General features: G+C 38.0%; 1 non-coding gene across 1 annotated transcript; it reads right to left on the bottom strand.

Moving 5' to 3' along the window:
* Positions 1–10959: 10959 nt before the first annotated feature.
* LOC127745216 (small nucleolar RNA R71) lies at positions 10960–11061 on the bottom strand. Its single transcript, XR_008006413.1, has one exon. It is a non-coding gene; the product is annotated as a small nucleolar RNA R71 (small nucleolar RNA).
* Between the last annotated feature and the right edge of the window lie 218 nt (positions 11062–11279).

Raw genomic sequence — 11279 nt, 5'->3', positions numbered from 1 at the left:
ACATGAACAGCAAATTTGGAATATTAAAGACAAGTAGATAAATAAGTTGGGAATAAAATATTGAGAAAACAGTTAAGGTTTCAGAGATATCTATTTTCCGGATTGATTTTCCTTACTAACTAATTTAATCATGCAAGATTTAATTCATGGCAAACTATATGTGACTAGACCTTAATTCCTTAGACCTTCCTAGTCTCCTCTAAAATTATTAACCACCAATTCCTTGGTCAATTAATTCCAATTAGAGGGTGATGATCAAGTTCCAGTTTATATGCCACAAAAATCCTCATTATCCAAAACTAAGGGGATTATATGTCACGTATCCCATTAAATACAAACAATTAGAAATTTAGGATAATATGTTTTCAAGTTATTGTTCAAGTAAAGAGCTTTTCCAAGTTTTACAAGAACTCAATTAGAACATGGGTCATACTTCCGTTCCACCTAAATTCATAAAATAAAGAACGAAAACAATTATTGAAATATAAATCAAAACATGGATTAAATTAGAAAGATCAAATGAAGCAATCCATACAAATAGACAGAGCTCCTAACCTTAACAATGGAGGATTAGTTGCTCATGATTGAGAGGAAAAATAAGGATTCAGATAAAAATGTACTGTGTTATCTAATGGTATCTAAATTCCTATTTATAACTAATCCTAATAAATTTAAAATCTAATTATCTAAAATTAAAAATAATATCTTTTCCTAAAAATAAGATTTGATTTTAAATTCGAATTAATTTAACAAGTCTTCACCTGATGGGTGGAGACCACTTGATTTGTCCATTCTGCAACTTCTAATATGTGTTTTCTGGGCTGAAAACTGGGTCAAAACAACCCAGAAATCGCCCCCAGCATTTTTTGTGTTTTTCTGCATGTCACGCGGACGCGTCGGTCATGCGGACGCGTCACTGAGTAAATATTCAAATCACGCGTACGCGTCAGTCACGCGCACGCGTTGCCATGGATATCTCCAGATCACGTGCACGCGTCAGGCACACGTGCGCGTCGCTCCTCGCAGCCATCTCCTTTGATTCATGTGCTGCAGAAACTCCATCAAATCTAGCCGAATGCTACCTAAAATAAACATTATTGCACAAAACTCAAAATAGCATCCATAGTGGCTAAAATATAACTAATTCTTGATTAAATTCAACAATTTAGGTGCAAATTCACTAGAAAAAGATAGAAAAGATGCTCACGCACCACAACACCAAACTTGAACTGTTGCTTGTCCTCAAGCAACCAAAACTAACATAGGCTTAGGATGTGAATTTGCATGAGAATGAGAGTTCGATTAAGCTCATATCTCTTTTTATAGTGGGGTTTATAACTGTAATCTTGGATAGGTTTGGCATCTCACTCTCCTTTGAATCAGGAGGATGTTATTGTCATTCAGAATTAGAATCCGGATAATATTATGAATTCTCTGATCTTTACATTTCAGTTTAATCCTTGAACATAGCAAAATTTATTGTAATTTATTTTTCTTTGGTGCTTTACACCTTGAGTCTAGCCGTGACTTTAAATGTTTTGTCTCAAGTATTACTTGACACAGAAACACCACAAGCACTTAACTGGGGGACTCTCTTTGAGTCCTGATTTTTCTTTCAGTTACTCCCAGACAGTGGGGCTCAAAGCCTTTGGCATACTCTGTTAAACGCACTTGGTCTTGACTCTAAGTGTTCTGTCTCAAGGATTACTTGACAGAATCACACCACAAGCATATGACTAGGGAAACAACTCTTTTGAGCTTTTAATCATGTCTGACCTCCCTAGTCATTGATGCTCAGAGCCTTGGACCTTGCTTTTATTATTTATTTATTTATTTATTATTTTTTTGTTGTTTCTTTTGCTTCAAGGATTAAATTTTTGTTTATTTCAGAGAAGTCATAATAATTCTCTAAATTCTTGTTCCTTATACATCAACATCCCTTTATTCAAATTCAAACATGCACTGTTCATATCATGCATTCAAAAATCACAAAAAATACCACCACCTTTAAGTAAATAAGACTATTATTAAAATTAAACTCAATTTCTAATGCAATACATCAAAAAAAAAATATTTTTGATTTCAAGCTCAGTGGGCAATACATGAGACATCTTTCAAAATTAAAGCACTTAACAGAAAACTAAACTAGAACCTATGAATCTACTAATAAAGGATCATGCAAAAACAAAGAAAAATAGCAGAAAACCGGAACATAACATAATAAAAGTGGGAGGGAATAAAAAATGAAAAGAACTCAACCACCTTTGTTATCTGACCGGTCATTTTATTCTTCAGGTTGTGCTCCTTTGTGAAGATGATTTGCCTCCCTTCTGTGCCAGAAAACCCATAAGCGCAGCGTCAACACCAAACTTAAAGGTTTGCATGTCCTCAATCAAAAAAGAAATGAAAATAAAAGCAAATAGTGAGAGGAAAGAAAAATATAAGGATAAAAGAACAAGAGAGAATTAGGAGTGGGAGAGAGAGAAAGAAAAGTGAAAACTGTGCGGCGAACAAGTGTAGTTGTGCGGCGAAGGCAACGCGTACGCGTGCAGCACGCGTACGCGTGGGCTGCGAATTATCTTTAATGACGCGTTAGTGTCAGTTAGGCTTCCGCGTGCCATAGATATTTGTGCGATTCGCGCGAAGCCAGCTGCGTGCACGCACAACTCTCTGTTCGCATGGCTTGGGAACCAAGATTTCTAATCGACGCATGCGTGTCATGCACGCGCACGCGTGGATGGCCATTTGTGTAAATGATGCGCACGTGTGGTTAAATTTGTGCCTCTAGCACGGTTCCAGTCCCAAGCCAGCACAACTCTCTGTCTAAACACTCCTTTATGTCGATTTTGAAGGTCACGCGTACGCGTTAGTAACGCGCACGCGGGGATGGCAATAAGTGCAAACGACGCGTACACATGGAGTACGCGTACGCGCAGTCATATTTGTACGCCAAGATGGGTTCAGCGCCACTCCCGCGTAACTCTCTGTCAATTTTGTTTTTCACGCATACATGATTGACGCGTTCGCGTTAATGACGCTTGCGCGTCGTGTGCGTTTTTTTTTAGCTTGAGGTGTTCGGTTCCTGGAATAACATAGCTGCATGATCAGAAATTAGTAAGAACTCAATAAAAATAAAATAAATAAGAAAACTACTCCTACGAAAAATAAAAATAGCTAAGGATATGAAATTATCGGGTTGCCTCCCGACAAGCGCTTCTTTATCGTCACTATCTTGACGGTCAGCTCCTCTAAGGAGGAGGATCATAGGGGCTCAGCTCTTCACCCCTTACTTTGAACTTCTTTCCTGTGTCTCCATAACGTAGCTCAATATGCTCCAGAGAGAGGATTCTGATTACTGTATAAACCCAGGCTGGATTGCTAGTCAACACCACCTTCATTCCTGGGGAGAAATCTTCAGTGGGGATCTTTTTGTTTCTCCATCCTCTGGGTACTTTCTTCTTTTTGAGAACCTACTCCTTGGTAGATGATGCATTCCCAATACCAAACTTAGGTTTGATGTCAGGAGGAATTTTATTGATTGTTACCAAGGGGGTTTGAGCTGCAGATTCTGCTGTGTATCATCAGGGGGTTTTTTAAGGGTTGGATCAATAAGCGCAGCCTGCATGCACCTCTCTTCTTCACCTGTTGGATGTATATCTTTGAAGACATGAAAGAACAGTTGCTCATTATGAACTCTAAGCACTAATTCACCCACTTATACATCAATCAAAGCTCTTCCAGTGGCTAGGAATGGTCTTCCTAGAATTATAGATGCATTCTCATCCTCCCCTGTGTCAAGAATCACAAAGTCTGCTGGGAGGAAGAACTTACAAAAACTTGGTGCATGGAATTTGAAAGCTCCTTGGATCTGGCATCTTCTTTGGTAAGTTATTCTGAATTATAGAACTACATTCTTTAGTCAGGACTACTATCTCATCTCCCTTTAAACGCTTTTTCTTTGACAACAGCTCCTTCATGAACTTGACATAGATAGGCATTTGTTCCAAAACCTCAGCAAAAGGAATATTGATTTGCAACTTTCTGAAGACTTCCAAGAACTTTGAAAATTGCTTGTCCTTGGTCTCCTTTTGAAGTCTCTGAGGATATGGCATCTTAGGCTTGTACTCAGGAGCCTTTGGCAATGTAGGATAAGTTTCAAGAGAGTCTGGGAATGGATTGTCCACACGCTTTGGAGGGGCGTGCTCTTCTTCTTCCTTCTTCTCCTCTGGAGCTTCTTTTTCAACTGACTCTTCATTGACCTTGGCCTCAGAGCCAACTACTTTACCACTTCTCAGTTGAATAACCTTGCAATCTTTTTCAACTTGCTCCTCAGCAACTTGTGCTTCCATACTTGCCACTTGTCCACTTATCAAGGTGATAGCTTTGTATTCCTCTCTTGGATTCACCACTGTATTACCAGGAAGGCTATTAGAGGTCCTCTAATCAATTTCATTAACTCTGGTGGCTATTTGACCCATCTGAATCTCTAAATTCTTGATCGATGCTCTGGTTTCCTGCACAAAACTCTTCATTATTTCCCAATTAAAATCTTCTTGGGATTTAGAATTTGCTTGCGGTAGTGGTTGTTGTTGATGAGATTGAAATTGGCGGTTATTGTAATTGTTCTGTTGGAAGCCGCCCTGAGAATTATTGTTAAAGTTCTGAGGTCTCTGAGGTTGGTCTCTCCACCCAAAGTTTGGGTGATTTCTCCACCCTTGGTTGTAGGTCTGAGAATAGGGATCATTATTGGGATTTCTAGGAATACTCCCCATGTAATTGACCTGTTCAGAAGAGGGTTGAGCATAATCATAATTATCATTTTACACAAAGTTACCTGTCATGTCATAAGAGACCTCTTGAGGTGGATTTTGGGTGTTGATAGCTGAGACTTGCATGCCACCTATGTGTTGAGTAAGTAGACTTATTTGCTGAGACATAAGCTTGTTCTGAGCAAGAATAGCATTAAGAGCTTCTACTTCCATGACACCCTTCTTCTGAGGGGCCTCAGAGTTCACAGGATTCCTCTTAGAGGAGTATAAATATTGGTCGCTAGCAACCAATTCAATAAGCTCAATAGTCTCCTCTGGCGTCTTCTTCTTGTGCAATGAACCTCCTGCAGAATTATCTAAGCACATCTTGGACATTTCACCCAAGCCTTCATAAAAGATATCTAGTTGAGTCCATTTGGAGAACATGTCTGGAAGGCATTGCCTAATCAGTAGCTTGTATCTCTCCCAAGCTTCATACAGAGCCTCACCATCCTTTTGCCTGAAGGTCTGAACCTCCACCCTAAGCTTAGTCAGCTTCTTTGGTGGGAAAAATTTAGTGAGAAACTCAGTAACCACCTTGTTCCAAGTATCCAAATTCTCCTTGGGTTGGGAGTCTAGCCATAGCTTTGCTCCATCCCTCAAAGCAAATGGGAAGAGCATGAGTTTGTACACATCTGGGTTTACTCTATTTGTCTTCACAGTATTACAAATTTGCAATAAACTATAAATAAATTGATTTGGGTCTTCATAGGGAAGACCGTGATACTGGCAGTTTTTTTGTACCAAGGTGACTAATTGTGGCTTCAACTCAAAGTTGTTCGCAGCTATAGGAGGTACCACGATCTTTTTCCATACAGATCTGCTGTGGGAGCAGAGAAAGAGCCAAGTACTCTCCTTTGTTGTTCATTCCCATTCGGGTTTTCCACATTGGCATTATCAGTATTATTCGGATCCATAGTGGATTCTGTAGCCTTGTAAAGTCTTGCTTGTTGTAAACGCCACCTGAAAGTCCTTTCAGGTTTAGGATCAAAGTCTAAGAGATGTTCTTTGTCTCTGTTCCTGTGCATAAACAAACAAAAAAAATAAAGGATGGGAATCTCTACGTTATAGTGCAGAGAATTTCCAATGAGGTAACTTGTGTAAAGAGATAAAAATATTGAATAAAATAAATAAATAAATAGAAAAAAATAATAAATAGGTAACACCAACTTAATTTCAGAAATCAAGAAAAATATTGGTGCTATTTATTTATAAAAAAAATTTTGAACTTTTTTTTTCCGAAACTAATGAAATAAAATTTAAATAAAATTAAAATTAAAACGCCGAATCTAAGCAATCAAACAACAGATAGTTGTTAATCACAGTCAATCCCCGGCAACGGCGCCAAAAATATGGTGCGTTATTTCTAACCACACTACTAACTGGCAAGTGCACCGGGTCGTACCAAGTAATATCTTACGTGAGTAAGGTTCGATCCCACGAGGATTGATGGATTAAGCAACAATGGTGTTTGATAGGATTAGTTAGACAAATAGAAAATAATATTGGAAGTTCAAAGACATGAACAGTAAATTTGGAATATTAAAGACAGGCAGAAAAATAAGTTGAGAATAAAATATTGAAAAAACAGTTAAGGTTTCAGAGATATCTATTTTCCGGATTGATTTTCCTGACGAACTAATATAATCATGCAAGATTTAATTCATGGCAAACTATATGCGACTAGACCCTAATTCCTTAGACCTTTCTAGTCTTCTCTAAAATTCATCAACCGTCAATTCCTTGGTCACTTAATTCTAATTAGAGGGTGAAGTTTAATTTCTAGTTTATATGCCACAAAAATCCTAATTACCCAAATATAAGAGGATTATATGTCACATATCCCATTAAATCCAGATAATTAGAATTTAGGAAAAATTGTTTTCAAGCTATTGTTTAAGTAAAGAGCTTTTCCAAGTTATACAAGAACTCAATTAGAAAGAGGGTCATACTTCCGTTCCACCCAAATTCATAAAATAAAGAACGAAAACAGTTCTTGAAATATAAATCAAAACATAGATTAAATTAGAAAGATCAAACGAAGCAATCCATACAAATAGACAGAGCTCCTAACCTTAACAATCGAGGATTAGTTGCTCATGATTGAGAGGGAAAATAAGGATTCAGATAAAAATGTACTGTGTTAGCTGATGGCATTTAAATTCCTATTTATAACTAATCCTAATAAATTTAAAATCTAATTATCTAAAATTAAAAATAATATCTTTTCCTAAAAATAAGATTTGAATTTAAATTTGAATTAATTTAACAAGTCTTCAGCTGATGGGTGGGGACCAATTGATTTGTCCATTCTACAGCTTCTAATATGTGTTTTCTGGGCTGGAAACTGGGTCAAAACAGCCCAGAAATCGCCCCCAACATTTTTCTGTGTTTTTCTGCGTGTGGCGCATGTCACGCGTACGCATCAGTCACGCGTACGCATGAGTCACGCGCACGCGTCGCCATGGATACCTCCAAATCACACGCACACGTCAGGCACATGTGTGCGTCGCTCCTCGCAGCCATCTCCTTTGACTCTTGTGCTGCAGAAACTCCATCAAATCTAGCCGAATGCTACCTAAAATAAATATTATTACAAAAAACTCAAAATAGCATCCATAGTGGCTAAAATATAATTAATTCTTGATTAAACTCAACAATTTAGGTACAAATTCACTAGGAAAAGATAGAAAAGATGCTCACGCATCACCAAGCAAAAGGGTTACGTTTTATGAGTTTTTCCTTTCCCTCCAGCTGTAATTTTCTTTTCTCTTTTGTATTTTCTTAATTCTAGTAATAGAAGTACTATAAATAATCCCTGGAAGTACTGAAAAAAGGGTTGGCATTGGAAAAGTTTAGTTTTAGTTTTCACTTTACACTTCATCTCTCCCATCTCTTTTACTTTTCTCTTAGCTATGAGTAGCTAAATTCCTTCTCGTTAGGAGAGGGAGCTCTATTGTACTTGAAGGATTAATGATAGTGAAGTTCTTCTTCTCTTCATCTTCTCTTTGATTTCGTATAAAGAATTTTGTTCTTCATGCTAGTGTGCAATCATCTTGGGAAAGAGGATGAATGCAAAATGGGTTTCATGGAAACCTTGGAAAAGAAAACATGAAACCATGCTTGATATCCCTTCTCACACTTGAGTAGAATTTGGGTTTCGGGATTGGATATGGTGACATATAATCCTCCCATTATTTGGATCTATGATGATGTGTGGTATAATCAGGGACCAAGCATATCTCTCTTCATGAGCAATTAGACCAAGGAATTGGCTGATTATCAAGGATTGAGAGATTGAGTTACCAAGGGATTAGGACTCAATCAATCATGATTGCTAAGAGGTCAATGAGTTACATGATTGAAGCAGAGATGAGCTGAATTTAATCCAAAGAGAGCAACATCTCCCAATCGCAATGAATTTCCCCTATTCTTATCTTCTACATTCTTTATAGCTTTATTTTACATTCTTCTTTTTCCCCATTCCCAATTATAATTCAATCATTTACGTTTCTACCATTTACTTTATAGCACTTAGCATTCTTGCCATTTACACTTCTGTACTTTACTGCTTCTCTTTACTTTTGAGTCATTTACAATTTTGCTCATTTAAAATTCTTCAGTCACAATCTATATTGGTCAGCTTAACTAATTCACCCATTGATTAAAATTGCTCAAATCTACCAATCTATGTGGATTCGACCCCACTTCTAGTGGGTTATTACTTGACGATATTTTTGGTTCGCTTCCCAAAACAACGGATTCATCATTTTATATGGGGAGTGAATTCCGGTCATCATGTTTTATGGCGTCGGTGCCAGGGATTGGTTTGAATTTGATAATGATTAAATTAATGGGTAGCTAGATTAAGCAATTTTCATTCCCCTGTTATTTCCTTTAATTTCAGTCCTTTATTTTCCTCTTTTTCATTTGATTATTTCAGCTGTTCATTTTCTATATTTCCATTTTTCCTATGGCTCTATTAACTGTTTGATTAATTACACCAACCAAATTAACCATAAGCCCTAACAAGAGTTATCCCTTCACTTGTCCTCTGCTTGCTGTTTATTGAATGTATGACAGGTAGAAAAGGAGAAACTTCATCCTCTTTTGATAGTGAACATGATAAGACCTTCCTTAGATTAAGGAAAGAAGCAATAGGCAAAGGAATAGCTGGAGAGGAAGTAGTTGAGGAAGATCTGGGAGTTACTATAGAGGAAGAGGTGCATAACCATATTGGAGAAGTTGCTGGAAATAATATTGCGCAAGAAAGGAGAGTTCTAGGCTTTTACATAAACACAAACCCAGGAAACTGTGGAAGCAGCATTCTGATGAGCGGATAATTTACGCTTTTTGGCATTGTTTTTACATAGTTTTTAGTAGGTTTTAGTTACCTTTTAGTATATTTTTATTAGTTTTTATGCAAAATTCACATTTCTGGACTTTACTATGTGTGATTTCAGGTATTTCCTGGCTGAAATTGAGGGACCTGAGCAAAAATCTGATTTAGAGGCTGAGAAAGGACTGCAGATACTGTTGGATTCTGACCTCTCTGCACTCGAAGTGAATTTTCTGGAGCTATAGAAGCCCAATTGGATTTAAGGCTCAGCCCAAACACACACCAAGTGGGCCCCGGAAGTGGACTGCTGCACTATCTACTCATTTTCTCTAAACCTAGGTTACTAGTTTAGTATAAATAGCACTTTTTGACTATTGTATTTGATCTTTGGACCACTTTTCGATCCTTTGATCAGGTCTTCTTCCCCTATTTTCAAATTCTTATGCCATTTGGGAGGCTGGCCATTCGGCCATGCCTAGACCTGTTGTTCTTATATATTTTCAATGGTGGAGTTTCTACACCATACAGATTAATGTGAAGAGCTCTGCTGTTCCTCATGAATTAATGCAAGTACTATTGTTTTTCCCTCAATTCATGCCTACTTCTTCTCCAAGATATACTCTTGTAGTTAATTCAGTTAAGTCAGACTGAAGGGGTGACCCGTGACAATCACCCACTATCTTTAGTACTCGCTTAGCCAAGATCCGTGTGCCTAACAACCACAAAGCGGTCTACATGATGTTCAACGTAGTCAATGGACGTCAGCCGAAGTATACTCTCTTGGGTCTCCAATCCACGGATTCGCATCATCTCTCCTGAAAACAGAGCATCCGACCCCGTTATTAGGATCTTCGTGATATAAGCTAGAATAGATAGACAGCATTCCTGAGATCCAGAAAGTCTAAACCTTGTTTGTGGTATTCCGAGTAGGATCTGGGAAGGGATGACTGTGAGGAGCTTCAAACTCGCGAATGTTGGGCGCAGTGACAGTGTGAAAAAGGATCAATGGATCTTATTCCGACACAAGTGAGAACTAACAGATGATTAGCCCTACGATAGCTATGCCTGGTATTTTTCATCCAAGATGAGAAATCTAACAGTTGATTAGCCGTACAGAGACCGTAGCCGGACCATTTTCACTGAGAGGATCATACAGCTTGCCATGGAAGGGAGGACGCATGATTGGATGAAGGTAATAGGAAAGCAGAGGTTCAGAGGCAACAAAGCATCTCCAAACGCTTATCTGAAATTCCCACCAATGAATTACATAAGTATCTCTATGTTATTTTTCACTTTATTTATCTTTTAATTATCAAATCCTCATAACTATTTGAATCCGCCTGACTGAGATTTACAAGCTAACCATAGCTTGCTTCAAGCCGTCAATCTCCGTGGGATCGACCCTTACTCACGTAAGGTATTACTTGGACGACTCAGTGCACTTGCTGGTTAGTTATGCGGAGTTTTAAAAAGTGTGATCACAATTTCGTGCACCACATTCTAAAGCCAACAATTCATGCTAATAACTTTGAGTTGAAGCCTCAACTCATTACACTTGTCCAGAATAATTGCTCATTTGGAGGGAGTGCCCAAGAAGATCCCAACCAACATCTGACCACATTCTTGAGGATTTGTGGCACTGTAAAGTCAAATGGTGTACATCCAGACACCTACAAACTCCTTTTGTTTCCCTTTTCTTTCAGAGATAAGGCATCAAAGTGGTTGAAAATATTTTCTAAGGAGAGCTTGACAACTTGGGATGATGTTGTGAATAAATTCTTAGCAAGATTCTACCCTCCACAAAGAGTCAATAGATTGAGAACTGAGGTGCAAAGCTTTAGACAGCAAGATGGTGAAACACTTTATGAGGCTTGGGAGAGATTTAAAGACTTGACAAGGAAGTGCCCTTCGGATATGTTCAACGAATGGGTACAACTGCATATCTTTTTTGAAGGGCTGTCATATGAAGCAAAGAAAGTTGTAGACTACTCCTCAAAAGGTTCACTCAACAAAAAGAAGACAATCGAGGAGGCCATAGATGTCATAGAAACTGTTGCTGACAATGAGTATTTCTATGCCACAGATAGAACTCAAAAAAGAGGAGTTCTGGAGCTCAATTTTATGGATGCCTT

The sequence above is a fragment of the Arachis duranensis genome, chromosome 2 (genome assembly GCF_000817695.3).
Source record: "Arachis duranensis cultivar V14167 chromosome 2, aradu.V14167.gnm2.J7QH, whole genome shotgun sequence".
Lineage (NCBI taxonomy): Eukaryota > Viridiplantae > Streptophyta > Magnoliopsida > Fabales > Fabaceae > Arachis > Arachis duranensis.
Note: the sequence above shows the minus strand (reverse complement) of the source record. Positions and strands in the feature narration are given on the sequence as shown.